At 44.6% G+C, this 12,664-nt stretch overlaps 1 protein-coding gene across 1 annotated transcript in view; it reads left to right on the top strand.

The window, feature by feature from the left end:
• Window positions 1-12,664, top strand: part of LOC143962680 (dynein axonemal heavy chain 3-like) — a 2,426,925-nt gene that overhangs the window by 1,668,532 nt on the left and 745,729 nt on the right. The gene's annotated exons all lie outside the window — the stretch shown is intronic.

The raw sequence follows: 12,664 nt of genomic DNA, 5'->3' as shown, positions 1-12,664 counted from the left end.
GGTCCATAAAGGTCCTTTTAAGGACTGGTATAGGTGTACTATTTGGTGTGCAGTATATAGGTGTGTAATACATGTATAAAATACTTGCACATATAGAAAGCATAGTATTGTGCATTTCCACCATGCAGCATTGTGACTGCTGAGCGGTTCTGCAGCGATACTACAAAGTGTGATAAACACAATAAAAAAAAAAGTATTATAACTGGTGTGATAGACCAGTGGCCCCAAAAAATGACAGATTGAAGCGGGGTGTTGTATACTTTCTTCCACATACATACTGCACTTCTCTAGAGACTTTTGTCACAGGGTCATTTAAAAAATGACAGGCAGAGGAAGAGGCAGGCCCTTCCGCAGGGGTGGTAGGGGTAGGGCAGGAGCAACAGGCTTGAGCCAAAGTGGCAAATTGCAGAAGGTGCGTGCGATTACGTCAAAGGAGGCACCAGACTTGGTTGAGTGGCTCACTCAGCCTTACTCTTCTGCACCCTCCTCATCCTCTCGATCTGCACCCTCTTCTTCACTCTCTGCTATGTGCAACCCCAAAGACACTACCACCAACACCACCACCACCACCACATACCTTCCGCTTGAGTCACAGGAATTATTATCCAATCCATATCAAGACATTTCCGATGCGCAGCCACTCTAGGCATTTGATCAAGAAGAGGAGGTAGCAACAACCCCCACTCAGCAGTCTGACGACAGTACCCAGATCAGCGCAAGGAGGGGGGTTGGTCCCTGTTGTTGCTGCCTACTCCGAGATCTCTAATTATATCGGTGGGGAAGGTGACGTCGATGATGACTTGTCTAGGGATGTCACGTGGGTGCCCACAAGAGAGGAAGAGGAGGGGAGTTCAGAGGGAGATATTGACCAGCAGATAGGAAGGAGAAGCAGGAAGAACTTACATTGCACAGGAGGGACAAAGCAGACTGCTAATGTATCAGTAGCGAGGCATCAACCATGTACGGTCACATCTGGCGCTCCCAGGATGCCGGCACATGGCCCCGCAGTGTGGGCTTTTTTTAACATGTCTGCTGCTGACAATAGTGTTGCCATCTGCAATCTTTGCATTCAACGCCTAAGTCGCGGTAAGCCCAACACTCACCTAGGGACGACCGCCTTAAGAAGGCACATGAGCTGCCATCACCGAGCCCATGGGAGCAACGGAACCCACAAAGCCACATTCCAGGCTCTCATCGCCCAGCCTCGTCTTCTACTTCTCCTTCTCTCTCTCCTCACAATTGTCCTCCACGCCACCTTCCATCATACCATCCTCAAATTTTTCTGGAAAAAGGCAGGCTTCCGTGGGCCAAATGGTCGAGCGTAAAAAGTGATGACGCCGGATAACCCTCTTGCCCAATGGTTGACGGCTGGCTGGTCAGAACTGATAGCTGCCAACTACTGCCATATAAACTGGTGGACTCGGAGGCCTTTCGAAAATTTGTGGCCATTGGAACACCACAATGAAAGGTCCCAGGAAGGAAGCATTTCTCACAGAAGGGCATCCCAGAGCTAAATGGCCATGTTCAGCGGCAAGTGAATGTATCCCTGGCACACAGTGTCGGTGCCAAGATATATCTGACCACAGACACGTGGTCTAGCAAACACGGGCAGGGAAGGTATATCACTTTTACTGCCCACTGGGTGAACCTTCTGATGGCCGTCAAGCATGTAACCCATGGCACCTATGTAGATTTGGTTTTACCACCACGGATTGCATGCAGGCCTGGCTCTTTATCTCCTCCTCCTACTCCATCCTCCTCCCTCTCCTCCTCAGCTGACTCCTCCTTTTCTGCTGCTAGCGTCTCTTCTGCTGCGCCACCCAAGCTCCCCAGAACCTATTCGACATGCCAGGTGAGACATTGCCATGCTGTGCTGCATCTGTTGTGCCTGGAAGCCAAGAGCCACACTGGCCCTGCACTCCTTTCAGCTTTGCGTTCACAGGCAGATCAGTGGCTAACACCGCTCAATTTGACAGTTGGTAAAGTGGTGTGTGACAACGGTGCCAATCTGCTTAGTGCATTGAAACAGGGCAAAATTATGCACGTGCCATGCATGGCACACATCTTAAACTTGGTCGTGCAGCGATTAGTTATCAAATACCCTGGGGTCCAGGACATCTTGTGGCAGGCAAGGAAAATCTCGGCCCATTTCAGAAGATCTGACACGGCCATGGCTCGCCTTGCTGACATTCAGCGGCGACGCAATCTGCCGGTCAGACGTCTTATTTGCGATTACCCGACATGATGAACTCAACCTTCTATATGCTTGATAGGCTGCTCCAGCAGAAATGTGCAGTTAATGTACTCTGAGGCCGAACAGGTTCTGGGAGCTTGGTTTTTTCACCACGCCAGTGGCTGCTCATGCGCGACGCATGCAGACTTCTGCGGCCATTTGATGAGATCACCAAACTGGTCAGTCGCAGCCATGGCGCCATCAGTGACATGGTACCTTATGCCTTCTTTATGGAGTGTGCATTGCATCGTGTCATTGATCAAGCCGTGGAGGAGCAGGAAGATGCGAAGTCGCAATGCTGGATGAATTCCCAGGGGGGCTACTCTATCTGAGACAAGTCAACAACAGGAGTCTGAAGAGGAGTCAGAGGAGGAAGGTGCCGGAGCGGATGAGGAGGAGCAAGAAGAGCATGCTTTAAACCTTTCTGGGATCCCTGTTGTGCGTGGATGGGGAGAGGAGAACGAGGGGGACGACATTGTCCTGGATGATGAGCAGGAGCCAGGCCACCACACTGCTTCCAGTTTAGTGCAAATGGGGGCCTTCATGCTCCAGTGTTTTAACAGGGACCTCCGTATAAAAAACAAAAGTACTGGGTGGCAACGTACTTAGACCCCCGGTACAAACACAAAATGGCGGAAATGTTACCACCGTCACAGAGGGCTGTCAGAATGGAGCACTTCCAGTCCTTCCTTCGAGAAATGCTGCATTCTGCTTTTGCGTGCGCTGGCAGAGGAGGAATTCCCACTCCCAGAGAAAGAGTTGCGGGTACCAATCCAACAGCACCTGCAAGAAGAGGCCGGTTTGAAGATATGTTGATGACTTCTGATATGAGGTCATTGTTTCAACCAACCCATCGACAGGTCTCATCCTGATCCAGCATCAGGGAACGCCTAGACCGACAGGTGTCCAACTACATCGGGTTAACGGCCGATGTGGACGCTCTGAGGAGTGATGAACCCCTGGACTACTGGGTGGGCAGGCTTGACCTCTGGCCAGAGCTTGCCCAATTTGCAATGGAACTGTTGGCTTGCCCCTCATCCAGTGTCCTGTCCGAAAGGACGTTCAGCGCAACAGGGGGGGATCGTGACCGATAAGCACACTCGCCCTAGCTCACGACAGTGTTAACTACCTCACATTTATAAAAATGAATGAGGCATGGATCTCGGAGGAATTCAACACATGTGACCAGTAGACCATGTATATCTCTATAAACGATTTATTTAATCGAGCACACAGACCTTTTTTCTACATTTGGCTCACTTCCTTGTTCAAAAAAGCACACCCTACTATGTGCTCATACCCTCCAGTTTGAAGAGTTTGAGCGGTGTCATATTTTTGGGGCCCAGCAGCGATATGCTGGTATCAGTGCTGTTGTCAGTGCTCTCTATCTCGGTACTGGTGTTAGTGCTCACTCTCTATCTCGGTGCTGGTGTGGTGTCAGTGCTCTCGATCTCGGTGCTGTTGTGGTCTCAGTGCTCTCTATCTCGGTGCTGGTGTCAGTGCTCTATATCACAGTGCTGGTGTCAGTGCTCTCTATCTCGGTGCTGGTGTCAGTGCTCTATCTTGGTGCTGGTGTCAGTGCTCTATATCATGGTGCTGGTGTCAGTGCTCTATATCACGGTGCTGGTGTCAGTGCTCTCTATCTCGGTGCTGGTGCCAGTGCTCTATATCCCAGTGCTGGTGTCAGTGCTCTCTATCTCGGTGCTGGTGTCAGTGCTCTCTATCTCGGTGCTGGTGTCAGTGCTGTATATCACGGTGCTGGTGTCAGTGCTCTATATCACAGTGCTGGTGTCAGTGCTCTCTATCTCGGTGCTGGGTTCAGTGCTCTCTATCTCAGTGCTGGTGTCAGTGCTCTATATCACGGTGCTGGTGTCAGTGCAGTCTATCACGGTGCTGGTGTCAGTGCACTCTATCACGGTGCTGGTGTCAGTGCTCTCTACCACGGTGCTGGTGTCAGTGCTCTATATCACGGTGCTGGTGTCACTGCTCTGTATCACAGTGCTGGTGTCAGTGCTCTCTATCTCGGTACTAGTGTCAGTGCTCTCTATCACGGTGCTGGTGATCATCTCCTGCACCCTCTTCATAGCCTACCCTGACCTTTCCTCTCCTCCATTGCTTTCATGCGCTCCTGAGTCCTGAATTGTCAAAATTTCACAGATAAAAAAAGAATGCTTGTAGATGTCGATCCCAGATTCACTTCATACATGTGTTATATCAGTGGCCATGTGGTGGGACTATGTGTGCACAGCTAGTAAGTATTTTGTGGCTGAAAATAGGACCTGTAGTTTTTTAAGGTTCGCTTGCCATTGAAGTCAATGGGGCCCGCCGTGAACTTTGCGGTTCGCGAACTTTTGGCCGTGTTCGTGGTTCGTCCATCTCTATTCTGCAATTACCTATCAAGATAATAGGAGAAAAAAACTTTAAACAGTACCATTGTATTCAGTCAGGCCCTTGCACATATAGAGTATTAGTATTGGCTGACTTAGTGGTTGGGGTGGGGTTCCAAATGAGTTTGGGCTAAAAAAAAAGCCTCTTGCACATTGCCTGAATTTAAGGCCGACAATAACATTTGTACACATTTTAGGGTGTGTTTAGGGTAAGCAATACAATGGAGCTGACAAAATACATTGTTAAGTGACTAGGCTAGGTGTGTATGGGCCCAAGATAGCATGCTGGTGGTGAGGTTAGTGAAAGCAAATATGCATGAACGACAAAAAAGGAGAGTTAAAAGCTTACAGCATGCATGAGGACAAAGAGGACATTTGCAGCATATTACAATCATGGTAATTAGAGAATGATTAAACAAATACAATACATTAGCAAACATTAAATACATAGAATGTGATGTTAAAGGATAATACTTATCTTAATATAGTCCTTCTGCAGGACCTGACTGAGGGTAGAACATGTCTCTGGAATAATGATTCCCAGAGCCTGGGGGAAGATTCCAGTTGTAAACTTGATATGAGACTTCTCCCTGTCGCCAATTACAGCAAGGTGGTGACAAGCCTCTGCTCGGGAGTGACGGCTTGATGCATACAGGTGTCCTGCTTCGTAATATAAGGGGACAGCAAAGTCAACAGATGGTGAAAAATGGGATCCATCATCCGGAGATAATTCCTGAAATCATCAGGATTATTCTCCTGGATCTCCCGCAAAAAAAGGCATTTGCGAGAACTTGTCACACTTGAGCAACCAATTCTTCATCCATGAACTCCTCCTCACTCTGTTCATGGACTGGTCAAAGCAAGAAACTCCAAAACTAAGCTCAAGCACAGCACAAACTCTACAATGAATACGTACCTGCAACATGGCTTGAAAATGTTAGGCTGGTCAGAACGCACTGAAAATTGGAAAAAACCTGAGAAGAATGATCTGAAAATCAGAAACGAGTGGACAAGAACGCACTGAAAAACAGAAGCAAACTATTAAATAGAACACACTGAAAGACAGGAATGAACTGACAACACGCAATGAAGAACAGATACAAACCCACAAGCACAAACTGAAAAACAGAAACAAACTGAAAAGCACAAGGCTGAAAATCGCAAATCATCTCTCACCAAACTTCTACTAACCTGACATAAACACGAGATTAGCAGAAGGAGCCCAAAGGGTGGTGCACTGGCTCTTGAACTTCCTTTTTATAGTCCCATCGTACGTGTTTTACATCACCACGTTCCTGATGTTCAGAATTTCCGTCCAAATTTGTGTGACCGTGTGTATGCATGACAAGTTTGAGCCAACATCCTTTGGAAAACAATCCATGGTTTTGTTGTTGGAAAATCCGATCGTGTGTACGGGGCATAACACTAACGAGTCACATGGCACTAAGGAGGAAAAATAGCTAATTGGGCCCAATTTGAAAATTTTCACTTATGGGGTGTATTCACTTTTTTATCAGCGGTTTAGACATTAATGGCGGTGTGTTGAGTTATTTTGAGGGAACAGCAAATTTACACTGTTATACAAGCTATACACTCACTACTTTACATTGTGTCATTTTTTCAGTGTTGTCACATGAAAAGATATAATAAAATATTTAAAAAAATGTGAGGGGTGTACTCAGTTTTGTGAGATACTGTGTATACATACTAAACTGCCTGCACGCCTCTAACTAGCCTGCCTCTAGATAATGTTCTCTCAATCGCAACAGTATATATGGCCGCAATGTAAGCAGCCTTATATAGTGTGGGGCGTAGACTTGATTGGCCAAAGGCATCCTGTCTTTAGCCAATCATGGCTCTCACAGTGTAGTGCGCTGTGATTGTCTAAAGCATGCAGGTCAGGTGCATGCTTTGGCCAATCAGCAGCCTTCAATGCACTGCAATCTCACAGTGCATGGGGCGCTCCGCGGCGCTCTAATTTTCCACAAACACCCCATATGTTCAGTTCATTTGCAAGCAAACAAACACCCAATATTTGAGTCAAACTTATCTTTGACTCAAACATCGGGACCATCCCTCATTAGAGATAATAATCTCACAGTACAGGCAGAACTCCTGACCCGCATATTTTCTTCAAGTCTATACCTCTGAAAATGCTAAAACCAATGGACCAACAACACAGAATGGCAATTTGAACGTTTGTAAGGAGAGGTCAGCAATGGCTGCTATTCTATCAGGTTTCTTTTAAAGAGACCAGATCACAAACTATTATTTTACCAGCTGAGCACATCACTGAAAAGGGAAATAATCATATGAAGCGCTACCCATGGAGGAGCCACTGGATGGATATGTCCTCTGTTCCTCCCAGTGAGGACCCAACTTGATTGAGCTCAATGTAATGCCTGTGGCTGTAAAGCACTTGTTTTGCCCTGTATCAAAGTAACTGAACAGATAACAAGTAACAGTATTATAATACACTACAGTAGTGAATACAGCACCCAAATGCGACAAACTGTAAATACCGTATGTACCAAAACGGTAAAAGACAGCATATCCTGTTGAAACACATGCTCCCAAACTAGAGTATTTGCAATTCCAAGGGAATGGGTACAAATCTAACTCCCCATCAGTAATGTTAAACTGCAGTAACATGAACAAGTGGCTAGAAGTCCTGTCACCACTCCAGCTGATCCGTGGAATCCTTGGTGGCACTCTCTCTCTCTTGGATACTTCAGCAGTCATACTACACAATATCTGCAGCTGGTGCAAAAGCGCTGCTCATTCCAGAGAATTCCAGAGAATCAAAGGGACATCCACTCAGTCTCTGGTCGTCGCAAGACAGCAATAGAAAAACAACATACAGTCTCTGGTGAACTGAGCACAGCAGCCTGGTACTGACAGCCCCCATTAGCGCAGTCTCTGTTAGACTCCATACAGCTGCTCTGCACTCTGGTCATAGCACAATTGGGCAGAATGGAACCCTCCCATCTCATAGCACTATACGTCAGCCCAGCAGTCCTAACTCTCCCAGTCCTATCTTCCACATTCTCTTGGGTCTAGATGGAAGAGTTACAGTGTCGGACACTTAGCAGCCAATCAGGACTTTCCTTTGCTGCACATGGCAGGTTTCATCAATAGCTGCAGTGGCAGGCAATCATAGTTCTATATTTCTCGTTTGACCTCCACCAACATTGCCACTGCTATTCTTGTTCTGAAGACTCTTTTCCATCCCTAAACTGTCCAAAAATAGCTTACTTACCAAGCAAGAAAACAGAAAACTAGTTCTGTTTACTGCTGTAGCAACAGTTACACATATCCTAAAATCAACACTTCCCTGAGTGTCAGATCATCCTGATTTCCTGCACCAACACTCAACTTGCTACATTCCAGGCTTGCATAGCAGCTGTGAGTGATAGCGTGCATCCACCCAAGCAGAAGCAATAGCACGTCATTCAGTCAATAGTGATTCATCAACATTTCTAATACCATCTCTGCATTTTCACTTGCACTGATCATCTCTTGTGTCCTCTCTCTGTTTCACTTTTAAAAGAATATGTGTTCAGACCCAGAATTTTTTTTGTTGATCTGAGTATACATTTGACCATAATCCTGCAGCATCACCTGTTAGTCCCATAGCTGCTGGGGCTGTTGGTGCCAGACAAGATGGCAGCACCTGGCATTTTCTTAACAAACAACAGACTGAACAAAAAAAAAAAAAAGATGTAAACACCGTGGGGACAGGGTCTCTTTAAAAAAGATGTGTCTAGTTGTAGTTCAGATGCAAATGTTTCAAATTACTTTGCTTCTCACATAGACAACTTTTATTGGGCTCAATTGCTGATCAGTATCCTATGGCATCTTTATGGAAGATTTGGTGGACCTAACAAAGCCATTACATATACCCTGTCACGTCTTGCTTGTGACAGTGCCTAAAGACAATTCTGTTTTATTCCCACTGTGCACAATCATTTAATCTCAGAATATTAGCTGATTTTTACTTCTATGTCACCTCAATGCCAGTGACATTCAAATCTGTTTACATCTTTTGACATTACTTGCTAAACTCAATTTTGAGTCTTATTATTTCTCATGAGATTTGATGACGGCTTCGGTCAGTTTAAATTGGTCCAAGAATTATTTTTTGTAGGTTCAACTTGTACTAGAAACACACCATGATTTCTAATATTTTCAGTGTGACATTAAATTAAATGGGTTTATTTAACCACTTCAATACTGGGCACTTAAACACCTTCCTGCCCAGACCAATTTTGAGCTTTCAGCGCTGTCGCACTTTGAATGACAATTGCGCGGTCATGCTACACTGTACCCAAATTAAATTTTTATCATTTTTTTCCCACAAATAGAGCTTTCGTTTGGTGGTATTTGATCACCTCTACGGTTTTTATTTTTTGCGCTACAAATAAAAAAATACCGAAAATTTTGAAAAAAAATGTTTTTTTTAAATTTCAGTTTTAAAACTTTGTAAATAAGTACGTTTTCTCCTTCACTGATGGGCACTGATGGGGCTACACTGATGGGCACTGATAAGGCGGCACTGATGGGCACCAATGAAGTGACACTGATGAGGTGGCATTGATGGACACTGATAGGCGGCACTGATAGGCGGCACTGATAGGCGACACGGATGGGCGACACGGATGGGCGACATGGATGGACACTGATAGGTGGCACAAATTGGCACTGATAGCTGGCACAGATTGGCATGGATGGGCGGCAGAGATGGGCATGGATAGGCGGCACAGATGGGCATGGATAGGCGGCACAGATGGGCATGGATAGGTGGCACAGATGGGTATGGATAGGCGGCACAGATGGGCATGGGTGGGCACTGATAGACGGCACAGGTGGGCACTCATAGGCGGCACAGGTGGGCACACATATGTGGCATTGGTGTTATACTGTACTAATGGATGCCAATCAGTGCCAAACAATAATGCATGCCAATCAGTGATGCCCATTGTGGGCACTGATTGGCATCCATTATGGGCACTGATTGGCATCCATTGTGCTGACGGGCATCCCTGGTGGTCTAGGGAGGATTACCTTTTCCCTGGTGGTCTGGTGGCATCCCTGGTGGTCCAGTGTGGGCATCCTCGGGGGGGCTGTGCTGATAATCGATCAGCACAGACCCCCCCTGTCAGAGAAGCAGCTGATCGGCTCTCCTCTACTCGCATCTGACAGACGCGAGTGAGGAAAAGCCGATCACCGGCTCTTCCCATTTACACTGTGATCAGCCGTGATTGGACACGGCTGATCACGTGGTAAAGAGTCTCAGTCGAAGACTCTTTACCGAGATCGTAGTTGCCGGGTGTCAGACTGACACCCCGCAACAACGATCGCCGCGATGCGCGCCCCCGGGGGCGCGCAGCGGCTCATAATCCTGAGGACGTCATATGACGTCCGGTCAGGATTATGAAACCACTTTGCCACCGTCAATTTGTAATAGGGCGGGCGGCAAGTGGTTAATAGTGATGTAACCTAAAGCAACAGCCAGTATCTTCTTGCATTAATTAAGCATATCTATTCACGTCCCTTGTAAATCAAAAAGAAACATGTTGGCAGTAAATAGAACCACTTACCTGCACGGTAACACACACATGCCTTCTGCTGTTATCAGTAACATGTTGGGTGCTAGTGGTTTCATATTAATATTATGATGCATTCACTTCGTAATTACAATGAACTATGAAAGCAGAAAAAAAGCAGTGGATTTTTCAGGCATGCACGCTATGGGCCCAATCTGATCACAGAAGCATGAGAGAGAAGTTGGGGGTCTGCTGTGGCTATCTAGTGCAGATCACTTTATGAGGTTTAGAGGGTGATTAGAAAGTCAATAGAACCCGATTCCTTTTAGGAGAGTAATGGGTCTGCTACCAATGAGACAAGAGCCAAGCCAGGGTACTCAGCCATTCTCCACATTTTTTTTTAAATTTAGCAGGACAACCTCTCCAAATATGTATCAGCTTCTCATATTAGAATATCGTTGACCCTCTTAAGCTGCTATAGTTAATTTCAAAATGGTCAATCTAAACTGGGCTGATAAAATGTACCGAAGCTGTAGGTATTGAGAGAATCTATGGTGTGGGAATGGGAATTCCTCCAAAAAGTTCTTGAGAGGAAATAAGATTAGAAACTACATACCACTGAGAGGGTCTTGAGACGCCTCAAGCCTTCTAGGTGATAAAGTTTGTTAATTCCAGAAGCCCTTGAAGACTATGACTGTCCGAATTGGGGGTAATGGTACCAAGGTAATAAAACCTTCATAATTCAGTAGGTAATGCAACATTGCCCAAAGTTTGTACATATGTATTAAGGTTGAACACCTAGGTCTATAAAGCAGTGCATGCAGATTGCTCTGAAGCCTCCTGGGATGCCACACGTGAGCATTCCAGGAGGCTAGGTTTGGGTAGCTGGGGGCATGCATCCCACCCGAGGAAGAAGGGCCGCACTCCACTACAAACATCTACAGTTTCATTTGGATTTCATCAAAATATTTTTTTGAAACAGGTCACCCACGTAAAACTTAAGCTGCCCATACACATATAGATTATCTGCAGATTTTCTATGGTTAGATGGAAAAAGTGCAACAGATTTCTCCATGTTCGCTAAACTGTGTGGATGTAGATAGTGTGGTGCCTCATAAGTTTAACAATAAAAATTAGTGAGTTGGTATCCTCATCCTCATAATTTGAAACAGAAGCAAAGGGGACAGATTTAACATGGACTACTGCAGATAGATAACCATGTACCATTAGTGGAATCGAGGACTATCTTGATACCCAAAAAATTAGGCAAAATAAAAATTACATATATTTTATTTAGAAAATTTCTTTTAAAAAAATATTAGTTGATAACCAGCCATGTTACAAATTTATACATTATAACACAAACAGTTTTACAGTGAAATGGTACCCGGCCTCCTATGGGGGAGGGGGGGGGGGTGGGGGAAGCTAGGGATACAACAGCTTATTCCCAAGTTGGTGAAATTTCTCTACTAGTTTTGCGACAAAGCCGCTTCTTCGGGAGATCTCTTGGCACGTATCTAAAGTTGAATAAATATGTTTACAAAATTAGGATTATACAAGACTTATTACAATAGAACAGTTCATGACCTTGTAAAATTTTAATTATGGAGTGATTTTACAAAAACGTATTATAATGGCATGGCTCACCACTGGGGTCCCCAAGAAGGGCCTGCAAATAGACACGGGTATATATAAACAATAATATTAGATGGCAATACCAAAATAATGTAAGTTAATCATGGTAATGAAATCAATCTCACCATACAAAGTGATTAGGAATCTATCAAAGAGCACAGAAATATATTCTTAAAGCAAACATATAAAACACAGGTATATCAATTAAGTGCATCGATCGGCATCATCAGCTCACAAAATTAGATACATATGACTGATGGTACATGGTTATCTATCTGGAGTAATCCATGTTAAATCTGTTCCCTTTGTAAACTGTGTGGATGAGGAATCTCCCACTTTTTCCATCTAACCATAGAAAATCTGCAGATAATCTATAGGTGTATGGTCAGCTTTACTCTCAGAGTAGGTTTTAAATATTTCCTTTCTACAGTTTTTTCCCTTGTCAGGTAGCTGAACGTCCACATTTACTGAGAAAGTAAGTGTGTAATTTTACTATGGTGAAGATTGCTAATGGTTGACTTGAAATTGATTCAAGAGGCAACTTAGATAATAGTGGTTGAACATGATGTGTCTTTTATGTTAAAACTGCAGTTGAGTAAAATTAAAATGTTTTAGTGCCACATATATTTTAGATGAAAATGAACTTGTTAAATGTATCATTAATAAAACGGTTTTTAACACAGAAGATAGTAATTTTTATGTCACGTTTAGCATTACAAGTCCAAGGAAATCAAAATCAAAATCAGTTACAAAAACTAGTAGAGTAGAGGTTAGCCATAAAAACTATTCAGATTAGTGGTTATGTGAAAGATTGTATTTCAGTCCAAAAAAAAGGCTCGAAAAATATTATTATGATTGTGCCA

The sequence above is a fragment of the Lithobates pipiens genome, unplaced genomic scaffold (assembly GCF_037356315.1).
Source record: "Lithobates pipiens isolate NorthernLeopardFrog02 unplaced genomic scaffold, aLitPip1_a1.2 Scaffold_8, whole genome shotgun sequence".
Taxonomy (NCBI): domain Eukaryota; kingdom Metazoa; phylum Chordata; class Amphibia; order Anura; family Ranidae; genus Lithobates; species Lithobates pipiens.
Note: the sequence above shows the minus strand (reverse complement) of the source record. Positions and strands in the feature narration are given on the sequence as shown.